This window comes from Anguilla anguilla, chromosome 7 (genome assembly GCF_013347855.1).
Source record: "Anguilla anguilla isolate fAngAng1 chromosome 7, fAngAng1.pri, whole genome shotgun sequence".
Taxonomy (NCBI): Eukaryota; Metazoa; Chordata; class Actinopteri; order Anguilliformes; family Anguillidae; genus Anguilla; species Anguilla anguilla.
The window spans coordinates 33,574,378-33,595,841 of NC_049207.1; positions in this window are offsets into that span (position 1 = coordinate 33,574,378).

Sequence of the window (21,464 nt, forward strand, 5' to 3'; positions counted from 1 at the left end):
AACTCAAAACAGTTCTAATATAGTGTCGCTCCAAGCCAGACTACAAGCCCTAATTAGCAAATGAAAAGCAGCTGGTGACCAAGCAATTTCCCCACAAACCAGTAGCTAACTAGCTCCACACAATACCTGCTTGATGCAGTCAGTTAAGAGCAAATGAGGCCAATAAGATACTACACTTCACAAACAAACACCAAAACTAATGTTGGGCAAACTACAAAACAGGTAGAAGTCTAATCTAGCTACACTAATGGCAAAAAACAGATACTTAGCCCGCTCTAGGAGAACTTCTGCGGGTCCTGCACAGCTGAATCCTAATTGCACTAATTGTTTTGCTCCAGAAAACTATGTCAGCTAGGTCTATCAGCAAACATATGGCTTAGCTATGCCCAGAAGTCCTCAATAATAATGGTATTTTCCAAGGAATCATGAAAAACCGTTGACAACATTTCATTAGGTGTAACGTTTTTTAATGCTACCATATAGATGCCATGGTAAGAAAATGTTCGGTTACGCTAACCTATAAAACGCTATTCCAAAAGCAAAATCAGACATGTTATACATCGTTAGAAAGCTTATACTCTCACCTACTGATTGAGCGTCCGCCATTTTAGCAACCTCAAACAGTAAACAAACATAGGCTACTACCACACGGCTTTATTTATGGGCGGTGGCTTGACCGAAACAAAGTGACAATAGCCAACGAAATCAAACATGCTAATTAAACTGCACCCCCATCACGCCTCCAAAACCCGGCTGTAAGAATCACTAAAACAAGCCGACTTTGCTGACAAACTATAAGTATTTAGTGACCCTAAAACTGTTGTTTATTCTATTGAGTGACTTCTTCAACACTTTAACTTTCGTAATATGAAAAAAAGGAAAACAGTAAAAAAAAAAATTTAAAAAACCTTTTTTTCTCTCCTAGCGCAATTTCAAGATTTGCGACTTGCGGACCTTTTCTCCAGCACTCGTCACATTTTATTCCTACTAAGACTATCTAACGAGCTTCCCTGTCCATAAGAATTAGGCGGTGAAAATAACTACAATGCGCTCTGACGCGTGACTAGACGACACACTCGCTCGCAATAACGCATTAGCTATGACACAGCCTCATTATTTCATATTATACTTTCTCAGTAAGTTAAATTAATTATATTTTCTTATTGTATTTCTACTACATGATCTCAAAGAGTAAGACATTATCTAGCGGAGCTAAAGAGTGAATCAAGTGTAACATTAGATGAAATTAAATTGACTGGATGAAATACATGAAAAAAACTACAATGCGCTTTCGTGCAGGTTACCCGCGCTAACTGTCAGTTGATTCACTTCTCCAACAGCAATCCTTCTCTCATGTTATCACGACAAAGCTAGATAACATGGCTTAAAATGATTCATGTTAGTGTTTTATCTGCGTTTTTACTGTCTGGTTAGCTTGCTACGATGACGCGTGACAAGATGACACTCGCTTGCAATCACGCCTTGGCTATTTACACAACATCATATAGTAGCTAATATCATTATATCAGATTTTTTTTTAAAAACAAATGTGTGACACATTCAATCACCATTTTATTTTGGCTGGTTATTTATTTGAGAATACAGCGATGTCCTCTGGAAATGTAGATCCTACGCTGCTTATGTGCTCACTTCCAGTTCATAAAGGCTTGCTAGCTTGCTAAAGTGAACCAAATATGTTAGCTAGCTCGCTCATTTGATAATGAGGATTGATAAACATAGTGGTCGTATAAACACATTTAATTAAAAACTTTCACTAAATATACATACCTTTATTGCCGCAACCGAATCTGTGCAGACAAGTCTTGCAGTGGAGAATATTGGATAAGGCACGAGTAACAAACGTCTTATTAAAGAAGTAGCGAGTCAGCTGCTGCAGTTCACACTTGTATTAGAGCTCCCTCTACTGGATAATTCTAGTAAATAGCAATTACAACGTTCGAACAGACAAGTACAGATAAATAATCATTGTTTTTTTTTTTGTTTATTATACTTATTTAAAAATCGGGGCACATCGGCGGCATAACTGCCGATCCAGATGTGGTCAAAAAAGTCAAATAATGGCCGATATAACGGCCATACCGATATATCGGTCGGGCTCTAGTACATGATCTGCAGAAATGGGTGCTTTTACTGAAGTTTTCACTAAAGCCACTCTGTGATCCCAGATTATCTCCAGCTATGGCACACAATGTTCCTCGGTACACGTCCATCAGGTAAGACTATACCATTTAAATCAAAGTAGCGGATTTACCACTTCAAAAGCATCCTGGTACAGTACCAGACCAAGAGATTCCTCCTACTTCTTAAACAATACATTTGCTGCCACATCGCTACCATCCCAGATGTCTTCCAAGACATCTCTTGATCTAGACAAAGACTGTATCTCTTGTTTGTAGCTATGCGTTTGCTGCTTGACCGACTGACACCGAAAGAGTGATCGAAGTGTATCTTTTAACGGAATGTATTGAGCAAAACATTCCTTCCCTGAATCATTCTTTCCAAGATAAAGTGGGACTGGCTCAATGTCTCTACACTGATTTTTAAAAACTGTTTTTTGTCTTTGATCAGTTTTCAAGGTACCAGTGTTGCATGCCCGAAACAAATCCTCGGATTTAAGAACCTCTATGACATTCTCTCTCTCACTGTCAGAGATATCCAATGATACCAGCTTTTCGTCCACCTTATGAAGTAAATGAGACTGACTGATATCATGCACTGCTTGAAAATCCTCAATAATAGACTGTATGACTGATGCTGGCAGTAAAAGTTTTGCCTGCAACTTTAAATAAAAGAAAGCCAAATTGTTCAAGAAAAGGGATTCATCTGCTCTCTCTGGCAGCACCGCTGCTTGGTCTCCCTCATTATCATCACTTACGTTACGTCGTCAGTCAAATCCCCCTCCAACACTGAAACATCCTCAACTTGTTCATTGGTTGCCGTTAGTCTCGTCTCTGTTCCTACTGTTACATGGCCCAGAAGACTGGATACTGTACAAGACTTGTGTACTGTGGAAAAATTAGAAATAAAGGAAGAGACAACTGAAAACGTTCTCCCACACTGACGAAATGGACAAGAAACTGCCCTGCCCTCTCCGATATGAGATTTCAAATGAGAGTTTAAACTGGATAAATCATTGCATCTAACATTGCAAAATTCTACATGACAAGATACACACTCGATTGCAGTTACCTGTGCTCTCCTCTTATCTTTATGCACTCGATATACATGACATTCCAACTGCGTCATGTTTCTGAACGAACGGGTGCAATCAAAAAAGGCGCATTTAAACAACGCGGTTGGAAGACTCGCATGTACTTTGATATGCCTAACAAACGCATACTTTGTTAAGCATTGGTGACCACAATACTGACATGGAAACATGCTTTCATACCAAGCTATCGCTGGCGAATGATTGGCCGTTATGATACTAACTAGTTTAATGAATTCGAAACGCACGTAGCCTACCTGCGCAATCCGGCGGCACTCTAGCCAGCTGCAACAAAAAATACTCGAAATACAGGGTTGCCTTGGAAAAGAACAAGAAAATTAATGTGAAATACAGATCAACGTATTCTGTTGGAAATCAAAAACGAACAAATTGTGATATAATTACTTTTAAATTCGCGTAGCCTATTAGGTGTGACACTCGAAACTTGGCATTGCTTTGTTAGCAAATTCTCTGCCGCCACTACTAACCAACGGCTTCCCAATATGCATTGCAATTTCCAGTTAATTACTGCAAATTCAAATGGTGTTATGCAGTTAAGAGCAAAACGCCCACAATGCTGTTCTGTCTTCAGCAATGTGCCGTATATCAATAAAACAGCAGGTTACTGTAGGAATTTCCCTGTAATTTCACATCAATTTCATCCCGTGTACCAACAATGACAATATGAGTTTGCTTTTATATTTATTGATTTTTATAGATTTAATCAGCTGGAAGTGAAATGTTCTTCTGCGGGCGTTTGGGCATATTATCTTACCGTTGTCAAGCAAAACTGGTTCGTAGTTCTAATTGGACCGTCGTTATGCATGCACTCTGGTTTGTAGTTCTATTTGCACCGTTGTTAAGTAAAAACCTCTGGTCGTAAGTTCTATGAAAACAATGATTTTATCAAGAAAAAATAGTTCCTTCCCGTTTCATACCATGCAATTTGTTGTGTTCAATAATAGATGTTACAGGTTGAGTGTATTCTGACCACTAGGAGGCACTGTATTACTTTCCCGAGAGTAGTTGGAAGACTACCCTAGTAAGGATGTGACGTGGGGGGAAAGTGTGTTGACGAGGAGGGATTGGGTTAAGATGCATACAGTCCTGCTCTTGAGTAGCCTAAAGCTAATTCTGATGCTCCCTGCTTGCCACAAAAGCCTCCTGATTCTGCAACACAACAACATAATTTAATAAAAACACCATATGTAAACCATGTGACAATCAAATTCATCTGCCTAGCACTGTCACGCTTTTTAAATGGTGTGTTCGCGCAGTGTAGACATAGCGTCTTTCTAAAACGGATTTTGAATCTGACCAAATGCAAACCTGTACTCGGCCACAGATGGGCGCGTCATCTGTTTCAAATACATTTGATTATGCTATTAGCAATCTCATAAATCCAAATTCCCCAGACAGAAATAATTAACCAGTCCATCCAACACGAACGCTGTGGCATTGGAAACAATTTACACAACAGAATTGATCAAATACAAAACTGTAATCGGCAGCAGGTGAGTGCGTCACCCGTTTTAAATTCAGTTGATTACTCTATTAGCGATCTCATAAATCCAAATTCCTGAGACAGAAATAATGAACCAGTCCATCTAAAACGACCTTGTGTAATTGGAAACAATTGACCAAATACAAACCTGTAATCGGCCACAGATGGGTGTGTCATCCCTTTCAAATACATTTGATTACGCTATTAGCGATCTCATGAATCCAAATTCCACAGACAGAAATAATTAACCAGTGAAATAATTGAAGCCATTGGAACCATTGAAAACATTAATAAACCAATTTAAAATAGATGGAAAACAAAATAAATATCATGAATACAATAATATCATATGCATTTAACAGACATTTTTGATTGTCATAGGAATACATGCAACTGGAGAAAATTTTTGGTTCATTCAAAATAATTAAGAAACCCATTTCCTTACCTTTCATCAAGCTGCTAAACACAACCATGAACTTGCCTCAACCCTCAGACTTACCGTTTCATTAACCCTAACCCTAGCTGAACCCTAGTTTGAGCCCTAAACCCTAATTGAAGCCAGTTGTGCCTATGATAACATCAGAAATCCCATTTTAAATTGTTGGAAAACAAGGTAAATATCATGAATACTATAATTCAAATGTAATATATATGACGTCATTTATAAAAACAATGTTTTCACTAAAAAAAATACATTTATTACATTACCATTTACCATTACACCTTTTGTATGGTCATGGGTACACATCCTACTCGTGAAAATTTTTGGTTCATTCAAAATCATTAAGAAACCCATTTCCTTACTTTTCATCAAGCTACTAAAAACAACCGTCAACTTGCCTAAACCCTCAGCCTAACCGTTTTCCAAACCCTTACCCTAGCTGAACCCTAGTTTGAGTCCTAAACCCTAATAGAAGCCATTGGTACCATTGAAAACATTAATAAACCAATTTAAAATTGATGGAAAACAATGTAAATATCATGCATACTATAAATCAAATGCAATATATAATGTATGAGGTCATTTAAAAAACAATAATGTTCTCCCTAAAAAAACATGCATTTATTACACAGTTTGTAGGGTCATTTGAACACATGCTACTGGAGAAAATTTTTGGTTCATTCAAAATCATTAAGAAACCCATTTCCTTACCTTTCATCAAGCTGCTAAACACAACCGTGAACTTGCCTCAACCCTCAGACTTACCGTTTCCCTAACCCTAACCCTAGCTGAACCCTAGTTTGAACCCTAAACCCTAATTGAAGCCATTGGTCCCATTCAAAACATTTAAAAAACAATTTAAAATTGATGGAAAACAAAATAAATATCATGAATACAATACAAATGCAAAATAATATATTAGAGTTTATTTAAAAAACAAAAATGTTTTCCCTCAAACATATGCATTTATTAGACATTTTGTATTGTCTTAGCTATGCATGTGTTGTACCCCTGAAAAAGGGGAGAAGGATCACAATTGCAACTTAAGCACTGTTTCCTCATCAGTGGCTTTATCTGGAATCTTTTCAACAATAAACATTTACATTTGCCAATAAATGAAAGTTCCACAGAACAAGTGGGCTACACCATGTCACAATCTACCTTCCATTCAGCGTTCCTTTTTTTCCACAAGTGCATATAAGCAATGACTCAAATAATAACCGTTATCTTTTAAATTGTACTGTTACTGGTAGATAGCATCACTGTAGTTAAAATAATTCTCCACTATCAATTTCAATTTGGCACCCTTCTTTAAAAATTGAGTCATCTAACAGTCTGCTACTTTACATTCCATTTCAGTTTCATTCAATGAATTCTCTAATTTACTCTAATTCAATTCCTTCACCCTTTTCCTTTCATATGGCCTTAATTACAAGATACACATTTATCTACAATGTCTTTAGTGACAAAACAAATAAAAGAAACACTTCAGTTACATACAATGGCTTAAGAACAAATATCTGCAAATATGTTAACGGCAGGTTATTACAGTGAAACAGCACTAGTACCTAAATAGAAAGAGATTGGGATGGCAGGTATGCCATCCCGCCAAGTTACGCCTTGGCGGGGGCATGCCCCATACCTATACAGCACCGAGAGTTTGGCACTTTTCAGGGTTCCCCACAGAAATAACCACAACAGCCACAGACACTCAGCCCTTAAAAACATTAAATTCTGTACATTCTGACCCCATTTCAACAGACAGAATTCACAAACAACTTCACATGTCCACACAATAAAGCCCCAAACTAAGGGGATTTTGCGTTTTCTCCTTCTTCTTCTTCCTCTTCTTTTTCTTCTACTTCTTCTTCTCATTCTTATTTTTCCTGCCGCCTATCCCACTAATATCTCCCCATTGGACATTTTACCGACACTCGCCAAATCTTCACCTACGCGACCCAATGAAAAACTCGCATACACACGCTAAATACCCATACCTTTTTATTCTGAAACATTCTCAGTATATACAGCTAGTCCGCCTGTGGCCTAGTGGATAAGGTTACAGTCTTGGGATCACAGGGTCCTTGGTTCAAGCCCAGCTAAGAACGCGTTTCTTTAACCTGCTTTTACCCTCACTAATAATTGTCTACTACTTCTCAATAATTGCTTTTGCACCATATCTACCAGCCGTTCCCCGAACGTATACACTGTATTATGACGTACCGTCTGCACGTTCAATTGCAAACCGGCTACAATATTGCAAAGCCATATGGATTCAACGGGAGCTCTTCTGTGCTTACTCGCCTGTGTTCTTCTTTAAAACCACGGACAGGTTTGCTAATGATATTTCACGCATTGCATAGCTGTCATGGTGCTGCCCTAACAAAGTGACAGACTGGTAAACCTCCGGTTGAACGACTGAATCCCGCCTCGTCCTCAGGCAGATAATTTCCTCTTTTACACTAACGTTCTCTTACGCTTACATTTGCTTTACCAAAACTCACTCACGGCCACCCATATGCATTTCATAACGGCAAATGTATTCGTTTTATTAAAAAGTTACACCAGTTCACCACCCAATCAAAAACTCGCATACACCGCCAAAATACCCATACCTTCTTACTCTGAAACATCTCCAGTTTAAATAGCTAATCTGCTTGTGGCCTAGTGGGTAAGGTTACAGTCTCGGGAACACAAAGTCTTAGGTTCAAGCCCAGCTAGGGACACATTTCTTTAACCTACTTTTACCCTCACTAATAATTGTCTACTACTTCTCAATTATTGCTTTTGCACCATATCTACCCGCCGTTCACCGAACGTATACACTGAATTATGACGAACCGTCTGCACGTTCAGTTATTAACCGGCTACAATATTGCAAAGTCATATGGATTCAACGGGAGCTCTTCTGTGCTTACTGGCCTGTGTTCCTTAAAACCACGGACAGGTTTGCTAATGATATTTCACGCATTGCACAGCTATGTCACGGTGCTGCACTAACAAAGTCACAAACTGGTAAACCTCGGGATGGAGGATCGAATCCCGCCTCGCCCACAGGCAGATAATTTCCTCTTTTACACTAACGTTTTCTTACGCTTTTATATTTTCTTTACCAAAACTCACTCACGGCCACCCATATGCATTTCATGACGGTAAATGTATTCCTTTTATTAAAAAGTTACACCAGTTCACCGCTGTGCCATTTCTACTAACTATATTTCTTCACTTGGCTACCGTACAAAACCTTCTTATCAACAAACGCCACGTTTCTACATTCATGACCCTCTAGCCACATACAAACAATTACCACGTATGTACGTTATGCAACTCCCCATTAAAACATTACATTTAAAATCATGACTCACCAATAAGTATAACTACTAGTACTGAACATGAGAAAAGCACAACAGTGCAATAGATTTCACTCGTTACTTAACCCTCCACTTTAACGATTAATGCTTTACACCAAATATTATATATAGCGTGGTCACTTTATTTACTCCGCAATATATTCCGTGCTCATGTCAACCTTCACCTACATGCCCATTCTGCTAAAAACATATTGTTTCAACTACGCAATTTCATCATTTCGTCCTAATTTCTCTCACACTGTTGTTATTTTCTCATATGCAAAGCCTGCCGGGACATATGCGTCTGCTCCTATTCTCCACTATCAACTTCTCCGGTTCTAGCTTAGCAAAACAGCGAAGAGGATTCCTAACTGCTGATAAGCCTATCAAAATGCCTTATAAACCTTACGAACACTAAAAGTGCATCTCTACGAAATAACAGACAACGGAGCAGGACAGAAGGGTATACAAGTTGCGACCTAGGGAGCTCTAATTCTACGCGCTTGCTCATTCTTTTATCAATCAAGGCTCGTTGGATGGCCCTCAGATCCGTGAGTACATACACTAGCCATATTTAAACTGCGCTTCTGTTAGGTTTACGCTTACGCCACCGCATGCTTTGTCACAGCCACTGTTTCACATATATAGCAAACAGACACTGCTAAACCGTATACGCTCATCAGACTGTACAAATTCACGCAAGGATAGCCATAATCCACAACCGTTTCTTACAGGGTCACTTCGCATTTCTCACTCTCATAATAAAACGCTTTGCAAAAAGAAATGATATCTCATAAAAAACACGTTTTCAACGTACAAAAATGCCAAGTTACTCAAAAGTATTGATATCAAAATGACGCCAAGTTACAGTACTACAAACAATATAGCCTATCTTGCCTCACCGAAATTACATAAGATGTATTTCAAAGCAGTCCTACCCAATATTTCCTCAATTCTTTCAAGTCACTTGGCCCTGTGTTTTGTAATCTTACCATTTTACAATGTCATGCAAACTTTGTGTCAGATCAAAGAGTCAAATATTTCGAATTGCCTCATGGAACACATAGAAATTCATGTAGAAAACTACTGCTGAGTAACTGCAGGAAGCATATTTCTCCAGAAAACATGTTTATACTTGCTTCTGAACTGAATTTGAGTACATGTACAAGTTATTGTATATTTGCTACTTACAATGAATACTGCATGTAAAACACTTATTGTATATACATACATAGAGAACTTCTTCATCCGCATGGGGGCATTTCCCTGGCAGCATCTTACATTCACATTCACGAACACACTTGTACCAAGAAACATACTATCATTCACGCAACAGAAAGCCTGGGCAGCGAAATACATACATACCAATACAAATTGGACATACACACACCTATTCAATCAATCTTGACTGTGAGAGAGCCATCCACACATATGTTTGGCCTGTCCATGTGCTGCACGCTTGTATACACACAGGGCCAAGTGACTTGAAAGAATTGAGGAAATATTGGGTAGCATTGCTTTGGAATACATTACATTACATTACAGGCATTTGGCAGACGCTCTTATCCAGAGCGACGTACAACAAAGTGTATAACCATAACCAGGAACAAGTATGACGAAACCCCTAGAGAGAAGTACCGGTCCAAGTACAGGGAACAACCGCATAGTTCAACTTGGACCCTGATGGTTAAACTGATTAACACTAACAACGAGAACGGCAACAACGCAATCTATGGAAAAATCAAAATAAATAAAAATACAAGTAGTCGTTAAGACAGGCGCATCAACTAAGTAACCTATGAAACAGCTGCCTAGTTACAACCCTAAGTTTAGTCATTTACAGGGGGGAAGAGAGGGATGGAGAGAGGTGCAGCCTGAAGAGGTGGGTCTTCAGTCGTCGTTTGAAATTGTTCACAGTCTCAGCTGTTCTGACCTCCACAGGGAGGTCATTCCACCATCGTGGGGCCAGAACAGACAGGAGACGTGTTCTGGAAGTGCAGGTGCGAAGAGGGGGAGGTGCTAGGCGTCCTGAGGTAGCAGAACGGAGGGATCTGGCTGGCATGTAGGGTTTGAATATCTTGTGAAGGTATGCTGGGGCTGATCCCTTGACTGCCTGGTATGCTAGGACCAATGTTTTGAATTTGATGCGAGCTATAACAGGCAGCCAGTGGAGGGTAGTGAGCAGGGGAGTTACGTGGGAGTGTCTGGGGAGGTTGAAGACCAGACGAGCCGCAGCATTCTGAATGAGCTGCAGGGGTCTGGTGGCAGATGCTGGTAGTCCAGCCAGAAGAGAGTTGCAGTAGTCCAGGCGGGATAGAACCATTGCTTGGACCAGGAGCTGGGTTGAGTAGGTGGTGAGAAAAAGGGGGGATTCTGCGGATGTTGTATAGGAAAAATTTGCATGCCCGGGTTACTGCTGCAATGTTGTTGGAGAGGGACAGCCTGTTGTCCATCATCACGCCGAGATTCTTGGCGCAGGGTGATGATGTCACTACGGTGTCCCCTAAGGAAATGGAAAAGTCGAGGAGGGGAGAGGATAGAGCAGGAATAAAGATTAGCTCCGTCTTTCCTGGGTTGAGCTTCAGGTGGTGATTGTCCATCCAGCTCTGTATGTCCCTCAGGCAAGCGGAGATGCGGGCAGGGACCTGTGTGTCCGATGGGGAGAAGGAGAGAAAGAGTTGCGTGTCGTCGGCATAGGAATGATAGGACAAGCCATGGGCAGATATTACAGGGCCAAGGGATCTGGTGTACATGGAGAAGAGAAGGGGACCAAGGACTGAGCCCTGGGGAACTCCGGTGGTGAGGGGACGGGGTGGTGATACCTTACCCGCCCAGGCAACCTGGAAGGAGCGGTCAGAGAGGTAGGACTCAATCCAGTCAAGGACTGTGCCGCGGATCCCTGTTGCTGCCAGGGAGGACAGGAGGGTAGAGTGGTCCACCGTGTCAAATGCAGCGGAGAGGTCTAGAAGAATCAGGACAGAGGAGAGGGAGGCTGCTCGTGCGGCATGGAGTGACTCACTGACCGAGAGGAGTGCAGTCTCAGTCGAGTGGCCAGGCCTGAAGCCAGACTGGTGGGGATCAAGCAGGTTGTTCTCAGAGAAGAAAGCAGAGAGCTGGTTAGATGCAGCACGTTCCAGTGTTTTGGATAGGAAAGGGAGGAGAGATACCGGGCGGTAGTTCTGAATGACTGAAGGATCTAGTGTGGGTTTCTTCAGCAGCGGGGTGATGTGGGCCTTCTTGAAGGATACATGTTATTAAATTTCGGTGAGGCAAGATAGCCTATATTGTTTGTAGTACGGTAACTTGGCGTCATTTTGATATCAATACTTTTGAGTAACTTGGCATTTTTGTACGTGGAAAACGTGTTTTTTATGAGATACCATTTACGTGGACCGAGCTAGCTAGACAGCATGCACATTCCACGTGAACCTGTTGGGACATTAAAATGGCTGCCGCGGCCTAGCAAGCTAGCATGTATAGCTACCATGTGTTCTCCACAAATACACTCGGTAAAACGCGGCATTTAGTAATAAACTTCAAACAAAGGCAACAAAATGAACATGTAACCCGCACATCATTACAGCAAATAGGCATTAACACCGAAAAACTAAAAAGGAATACCAATCGGAAAGTAGCTGCATTACAGAGACATCATGGACATTTCACGTGTCTACTGTGATCGTACATAAAAATGGCTGTAGCGGCTAAATAAGCTAGCACATTTTCTCGGTTTATACACTCTGTAAAACTAGTAAAACGTCACCAACATCAACTCCATTAGTGCTATTTCACTGTCAGGAATGTCTAACGTTCATGTTTTCACTCCATTAACAGTGTATAATTCATATCATACCTGAAAAAGGGGAGAAGGATCACAATTGCAACTTAAGCAGTCTTTCCTGATAAGTGGCTTTATCTGGAATGAGGAAAAAGACCGCGATCCTCCTCTAGTGTATGGATGAAGGCATAAGCAATCGATCCGAAATTACTTTTAGAAGGCTTTCTTATAGATTACCGAAAAACAATTAAATGGAAATAAGTTACATTTTTGGTTTTAACTTTCTTAAACCAGCAGTGACTTTTAAGTAGTTTATCATGAATTCTTACAGTTTTAACCAATTTTCATGAATTTCTACCACGTACTCTTGTATAAAAGAACGATCTCAACAGTTTGAAAGAATGCCCAAACCTTACTCAAAATGCAACACATATGTACAATATATATGTAAACGTATTTAAATGTTTACACAATGCTTTGTGACATTTCCATACCCGAAAAAGAAGAGAAATCATTAAAGAAGCCTGGCTTAAAAAGGTAAAAATCATGAATACTGTATTTCAAATGCAATATAATATTTATGAGGTCATATAAAAAACAATAATGTACTCCCTAAAAAAAATACATTTATTACACCTTTTGTATGGTCATAGGTGCACACGCTACTGGAGAAAATTTTTGGTTCATTCAAAATCATTAAGAAACCCACTTCCTTACCTTTCATCAAGCGGCTAAACACAACCGTAAACTTGCCTCAACCCTCAGACTTACCGTTTTCCTAACCCTAAAAGGTAGGAGCTGAACCCTAGTTTGAGCCCTAAACCTTAATTGAAGCCATTGGTACCATTGAAAACATTAATAAACCAATTTAAAATTGATGGAAAACAAAATAAATATCATGAATACAATAATGCAAATGTAAAATAATATATTTGAGGTCATTTAAGAAACACAAATGTTTTCCCTAAAACATATGCATTTATTAGACATTTTTGTATTGTCATAGGTATACGTTTGTAAGTTTATAATTCGTCGGTGTGCGTATTACTGCCGAAATTCGTCTTGCTAGAGTTGGATAAGTATCTGTGTTCATTTACTAATTGCATACCGCGTTAGATTTTAAACTTTTCCCTGTGTGGAAACTGTTCTTTGTTTTTAGGTTGTGTTAGGCTTCTATCTACCACTTTGATTCTTAGAAATGATAGATTGCGATTATTGCACTATTACAGACTGTGAACCTGTGTAATCAGCGCGTTATTTGACTCAGGTTTTCAGTTGCTAATTAGGTACACTCGGAGCGACGCTTTATTAGTCCTGCTAACTCGCAGTTTAGGTAGTAAGTTTATAATTCGTCCAGGTGCGTAGAACTGCCGAAATCCGTCCTGCTAGAGTTGGGTAAGTATCTGCGTTCATTTACTAATTACATACCGGTTAGATTTTAAACTTTCCCCTGTGTGGCAACCGTTCTTTGTTTTTAGGTTGTGTTAGGCTTCTATCTACCGCTTTGATTCTTAGAATTGATAGATTGCGATTATTGCACTATTACAGACTGTGAACCTGTGTAATCAGCGCGTTATTTGACTCAGGTTTTCAGTTGCTAATTAGGTACACTCGGAGCGACGCTTTATTAGTCCTGCTAAAGAACGTCTTTATCCACATGGGGACATTTCCCTCGCAGCATGTTACATTCACATTTACGAACAGACATTTATACCAAGATTCAATCATGACTGTGAGAAAGCCATCCACACACATGTTTGGCCTGTCCATGTGCTGCACGCTTGTATACACACAGGGCCAAGTGACTTGAAAAAATTGAGGAAATATTGGGTAGCATTGCTTTGGAATACATGTTATTAAATTTCGGTGAGGCAAGATAGCCTATATTGTTTGTAGTACGGTAACTTGGCGTCATTTTGATATCAATACTTTTGAGTAACTTGGCATTTTTGTACGTTGAAAACGTGTTTTTTATGAGATACCATTTACGTGGACCGAGCTAGCTAGACAGCATGCACATTCCACGTGAACCTGTTGGGACATTAAAATGGCTGCCGCGGCCTAGCAAGCTAGCATGTATAGCTGCCATGTGTTCTCCACAAATACACTCGGTAAAACGCGGCATTTAGTAATAAACTTCAAACAAAGGCAACAAAATGAACATGTAACCCGCACGTCATTATAGCAAATAGGCATTAACACCGAAAAACTAAAAAGGAATACCAATCGGAAAGTAGCTGCATTACAGAGACATCATGGACATTTCACGTGTCTACTGTGATCGTACATAAAAATGGCTGTAGCGGCTAAATAAGCTAGCACATTTTCTCGGTTTATACACTCGGTAAAACTAGGAAAACGTCACCAACATCAACTCCATTAGTGCTTTTTCACTGTCAGGAATGTCTAACGTTCATGTTTTCACTCCATTAACAGTGTATAATTCATATCATACCTGAAAAAGGGGAGAAGGATCACAATTGCAACTTAAGCAGTCTTTCCTCATAAGTGGCTTTATCTGGAATGAGGAAAAAGACCGCGATCCTCCTCTAGTGTATGGACGAAGGCATAAGCAATCGATCCGAAATTACTTTTAGAAGGCTTTCTTATAGATTACCGAAAAACAATTAAATGTAAATAAGTTACGTTTTTGGTTTTAACTTTTCTTAAACCAGCAGTGACTTTTAAGTAGTTTATCATGAATTCTCCTCCAATGTCTTTAGTGACAAAACAAATAAAAGAAACACTTCAGTTACATACAATGGCTTAAGAACAAATATCTGCAAATATGTTAACGGCAGGTTATTACAGTGAAACAGCACTAGTACCTAAATAGAAAGAGATTGGGATGGCAGGTATGCCATCCCGCCAAGTTACGCCTTGGCGGGGGCATGCCCCATACCTATACAGCACCGAGAGTTTGGCACTTTTCAGGGTTCCCCACAGAAATAACCACAACAGCCACAGACACTCAGCCCTTAAAAACATTAAATTCTGTACATTCTGACCCCATTTCAACAGACAGAATTCACAAACAACTTCACATGTCCACACAATAAAGCCCCAAACTAAGGGGATTTTGCGTTTTCTCCTTCTTCTTCTTCCTCTTCTTTTTCTTCTACTTCTTCTTCTCATTCTTATTTTTCCTGCCGCCTATCCCACTAATATCTCCCCATTGGACATTTTACCGACACTCGCCAAATCTTCACCTACGCGACCCAATGAAAAACTCGCATACACACGCTAAATACCCATACCTTTTTATTCTGAAACATTCTCAGTATATACAGCTAGTCCGCCTGTGGCCTAGTGGATAAGGTTACAGTCTTGGGATCACAGGGTCCTTGGTTCAAGCCCAGCTAAGAACGCGTTTCTTTAACCTGCTTTTACCCTCACTAATAATTGTCTACTACTTCTCAATAATTGCTTTTGCACCATATCTACCAGCCGTTCCCCGAACGTATACACTGTATTATGACGTACCGTCTGCACGTTCAATTGCAAACCGGCTACAATATTGCAAAGCCATATGGATTCAACGGGAGCTCTTCTGTGCTTACTCGCCTGTGTTCTTCTTTAAAACCACGGACAGGTTTGCTAATGATATTTCACGCATTGCATAGCTGTCATGGTGCTGCCCTAACAAAGTGACAGACTGGTAAACCTCCGGTTGAACGACTGAATCCCGCCTCGTCCTCAGGCAGATAATTTCCTCTTTTACACTAACGTTCTCTTACGCTTACATTTGCTTTACCAAAACTCACTCACGGCCACCCATATGCATTTCATAACGGCAAATGTATTCGTTTTATTAAAAAGTTACACCAGTTCACCACCCAATCAAAAACTCGCATACACCTGCCAAAATACCCATACCTTCTTACTCTGAAACATCTCCAGTTTAAATAGCTAATCTGCTTGTGGCCTAGTGGGTAAGGTTACAGTCTCGGGAACACAAAGTCTTAGGTTCAAGCCCAGCTAGGGACACATTTCTTTAACCTACTTTTACCCTCACTAATAATTGTCTACTACTTCTCAATTATTGCTTTTGCACCATATCTACCCGCCGTTCACCGAACGTATACACTGAATTATGACGAACCGTCTGCACGTTCAGTTATTAACCGGCTACAATATTGCAAAGTCATATGGATTCAACGGGAGCTCTTCTGTGCTTACTGGCCTGTGTTCCTTAAAACCACGGACAGGTTTGCTAATGATATTTCACGCATTGCACAGCTATGTCACGGTGCTGCACTAACAAAGTCACAAACTGGTAAACCTCCGGATGGAGGATCGAATCCCGCCTCGCCCACAGGCAGATAATTTCCTCTTTTACACTAACGTTTTCTTACGCTTTTATATTTTCTTTACCAAAACTCACTCACGGCCACCCATATGCATTTCATGACGGTAAATGTATTCCTTTTATTAAAAAGTTACACCAGTTCACCGCTGTGCCATTTCTACTAACTATATTTCTTCACTTGGCTACCGTACAAAACCTTCTTATCAACAAACGCCACGTTTCTACATTCATGACCCTCTAGCCACATACAAACAATTACCACGTATGTACGTTATGCAACTCCCCATTAAAACATTACATTTAAAATCATGACTCACCAATAAGTATAACTACTAGTACTGAACATGAGAAAAGCACAACAGTGCAATAGATTTCACTCGTTACTTAACCCTCCACTTTAACGATTAATGCTTTACACCAAATATTATATATAGCGTGGTCACTTTATTTACTCCGCAATATATTCCGTGCTCATGTCAACCTTCACCTACATGCCCATTCTGCTAAAAACATATTGTTTCAACTACGCAATTTCATCATTTCGTCCTAATTTCTCTCACACTGTTGTTATTTTCTCATATGCAAAGCCTGCCGGGACATTTGCGTCTGCTCCTATTCTCCACTATCAACTTCTCCGGTTCTAGCTTAGCAAAACAGCGAAGAGGATTCCTAACTGCTGATAAGCCTATCAAAATGCCTTATAAACCTTACGAACACTAAAAGTGCATCTCCACGAAATAACAGACAACGGAGCAGGACAGAAGGGTATACAAGTTGCGACCTAGGGAGCTCTAATTCTACGCGCTTGCTCATTCTTTTATCAATCAAGGCTCGTTGGATGGCCCTCAGATCCGTGAGTACATACACTAGCCATATTTAAACTGCGCTTCTGTTAGGTTTACGCTTACGCCACCGCATGCTTTGTCACAGCCACTGTTTCACATATATAGCAAACAGACACTGCTAAACCGTATACGCTCATCAGACTGTACAAATTCACGCAAGGATAGCCATAATCCACAACCGTTTCTTACAGGGTCACTTCGCATTTCTCACTCTCATAATAAAACGCTTTGCAAAAAGAAATGATATCTCATAAAAAACACGTTTTCAACGTACAAAAATGCCAAGTTACTCAAAAGTATTGATATCAAAATGACGCCAAGTTACAGTACTACAAACAATATAGCCTATCTTGCCTCACCGAAATTACATAAGATGTATTTCAAAGCAGTCCTACCCAATATTTCCTCAATTCTTTCAAGTCACTTGGCCCTGTGTTTTGTAATCTTACCATTTTACAATGTCATGCAAACTTTGTGTCAGATCAAAGAGTCAAATATTTCGAATTGCCTCATGGAACACATAGAAATTCATGTAGAAAACTACTGCTGAGTAACTGCAGGAAGCATATTTCTCCAGAAAACATGTTTATACTTGCTTCTGAACTGAATTTGAGTACATGTACAAGTTATTGTATATTTGCTACTTACAATGAATACTGCATGTAAAACACTTATTGTATATACATACATAGAGAACTTCTTCATCCGCATGGGGGCATTTCCCTGGCAGCATCTTACATTCACATTCACGAACACACTTGTACCAAGAAACATACTATCATTCACGCAACAGAAAGCCTGGGCAGCGAAATACATACATACCAATACAAATTGGACATACACACACCTATTCAATCAATCTTGACTGTGAGAGAGCCATCCACACATATGTTTGGCCTGTCCATGTGCTGCACGCTTGTATACACACAGGGCCAAGTGACTTGAAAGAATTGAGGAAATATTCGGTAGCATTGCTTTGGAATACATTACATTACATTACAGGCATTTGGCAGACGCTCTTATCCAGAGCGACGTACAACAAAGTGTATAACCATAACCAGGAACAAGTATGACGAAACCCCTAGAGAGAAGTACCGGTCCAAGTACAGGGAACAACCGCATAGTTCAACTTGGACCCTGATGGTTAAACTGATTAACACTAACAACGAGAACGGCAACAACGCAATCTATGGAAAAATCAAAATAAATAAAAATACAAGTAGTCGTTAAGACAGGCGCATCAACTAAGTAACCTATGAAACAGCTGCCTAGTTACAACCCTAAGTTTAGTCATTTACAGGGGGGAAGAGAGGGATGGAGAGAGGTGCAGCCTGAAGAGGTGGGTCTTCAGTCGTCGTTTGAAATTGTTCACAGTCTCAGCTGTTCTGACCTCCACAGGGAGGTCATTCCACCATCGTGGGGCCAGAACAGACAGGAGACGTGTTCTGGAAGTGCAGGTGCGAAGAGGGGGAGGTGCTAGGCGTCCTGAGGTAGCAGAACGGAGGGATCTGGCTGGCATGTAGGGTTTGAATATCTTGTGAAGGTATGCTGGGGCTGATCCCTTGACTGCCTGGTATGCTAGGACCAATGTTTTGAATTTGATGCGAGCTATAACAGGCAGCCAGTGGAGGGTAGTGAGCAGGGGAGTTACGTGGGAGTGTCTGGGGAGGTTGAAGACCAGACGAGCCGCAGCATTCTGAATGAGCTGCAGGGGTCTGGTGGCAGATGCTGGTAGTCCAGCCAGAAGAGAGTTGCAGTAGTCCAGGCTGGGATAGAACCATTGCTTGGACCAGGAGCTGGGTTGAGTAGGTGGTGAGAAAAAGGGGGGATTCTGCGGATGTTGTATAGGAAAAATTTGCATGCCCGGGTTACTGCTGCAATGTTGTTGGAGAGGGACAGCCTGTTGTCCATCATCACTCCGAGATTCTTGGCGCAGGGTGATGATGTCACTACGGTGTCCCCTAAGGAAATGGAAAAGTCGAGGAGGGGAGAGGATAGAGCAGGAATAAAGATTAGCTCCGTCTTTCCTGGGTTGAGCTTCAGGTGGTGATTGTCCATCCAGCTCTGTATGTCCCTCAGGCAAGCGGAGATGCGGGCAGGGACCTGTGTGTCCGATGGGGAGAAGGAGAGAAAGAGTTGCGTGTCGTCGGCATAGGAATGATAGGACAAGCCATGGGCAGATATTACAGGGCCAAGGGATCTGGTGTACATGGAGAAGAGAAGGGGACCAAGGACTGAGCCCTGGGGAACTCCGGTGGTGAGGGGACGGGGTGGTGATACCTTACCCGCCCAGGCAACCTGGAAGGAGCGGTCAGAGAGGTAGGACTCAATCCAGTCAAGGACTGTGCCGCGGATCCCTGTTGCTGCCAGGGAGGACAGGAGGGTAGAGTGGTCCACCGTGTCAAATGCAGCGGAGAGGTCTAGAAGAATCAGGACAGAGGAGAGGGAGGCTGCTCGTGCGGCATGGAGTGACTCACTGACCGAGAGGAGTGCAGTCTCAGTCGAGTGGCCAGGCCTGAAGCCAGACTGGTGGGGATCAAGCAGGTTGTTCTCAGAGAAGAAAGCAGAGAGCTGGTTAGATGCAGCACGTTCCAGTGTTTTGGATAGGAAAGGGAGGAGAGATACCGGGCGGTAGTTCTGAATGACTGAAGGATCTAGTGTGGGTTTCTTCAGCAGCGGGGTGATGTGGGCCTTCTTGAAGGATACATGTTATTAAATTTCGGTGAGGCAAGATAGCCTATATTGTTTGTAGTACGGTAACTTGGCGTCATTTTGATATCAATACTTTTGAGTAACTTGGCATTTTTGTACGTGGAAAACGTGTTTTTTATGAGATACCATTTACGTGGACCGAGCTAGCTAGACAGCATGCACATTCCACGTGAACCTGTTGGGACATTAAAATGGCTGCCGCGGCCTAGCAAGCTAGCATGTATAGCTACCATGTGTTCTCCACAAATACACTCGGTAAAACGCGGCATTTAGTAATAAACTTCAAACAAAGGCAACAAAATGAACATGTAACCCGCACGTCATTACAGCAAATAGGCATTAACACCGAAAAACTAAAAAGGAATACCAATCGGAAAGTAGCTGCATTACAGAGACATCATGGACATTTCACGTGTCTACTGTGATCGTACATAAAAATGGCTGTAGCGGCTAAATAAGCTAGCACATTTTCTCGGTTTATACACTCGGTAAAACTAGTAAAACGTCACCAACATCAACTCCATTAGTGCTATTTCACTGTCAGGAATGTCTAACGTTCATGTTTTCACTCCATTAACAGTGTATAATTCATATCATACCTGAAAAAGGGGAGAAGGATCACAATTGCAACTTAAGCAGTCTTTCCTCATAAGTGGCTTTATCTGGAATGAGGAAAAAGACCGCGATCCTCCTCTAGTGTATGGACGAAGGCATAAGCAATCGATCCGAAATTACTTTTAGAAGGCTTTCTTATAGATTACCGAAAAACAATTAAATGGAAATAAGTTACGTTTTTGGTTTTAACTTTCTTAAACCAGCAGTGACTTTTAAGTAGTTTATCATGAATTCTTACAGTTTTAACCAATTTTCATGAATTTCTACCACGTACTCTTGTATAAAAGAACGATCTCAACAGTTTGAAAGAATGCCCAAACCTTACTCAAAATGCAACACATATGTACAATATATATGTAAACGTATTTAAATGTTTACACAATGCTTTGTGACATTTCCATACCCGAAAAAGAGAGAAATCATTAAAGAAGCCTGGCTTAAAAAGGTAAAAATCATGAATACTGTATTTCAAATGCAATATAATATTTATGAGGTCATATAAAAAACAATAATGTACTCCCTAAAAAAAAATACATTTATTACACCTTTTGTATGGTCATAGGTGCACACGCTACTGGAGAAAATTTTGGTTCATTCAAAATCATTAAGAAACCCACTTCCTTACCTTTCATCAAGCGGCTAAACACAACCGTAAACTTGCCTCAACCCTCAGACTTACC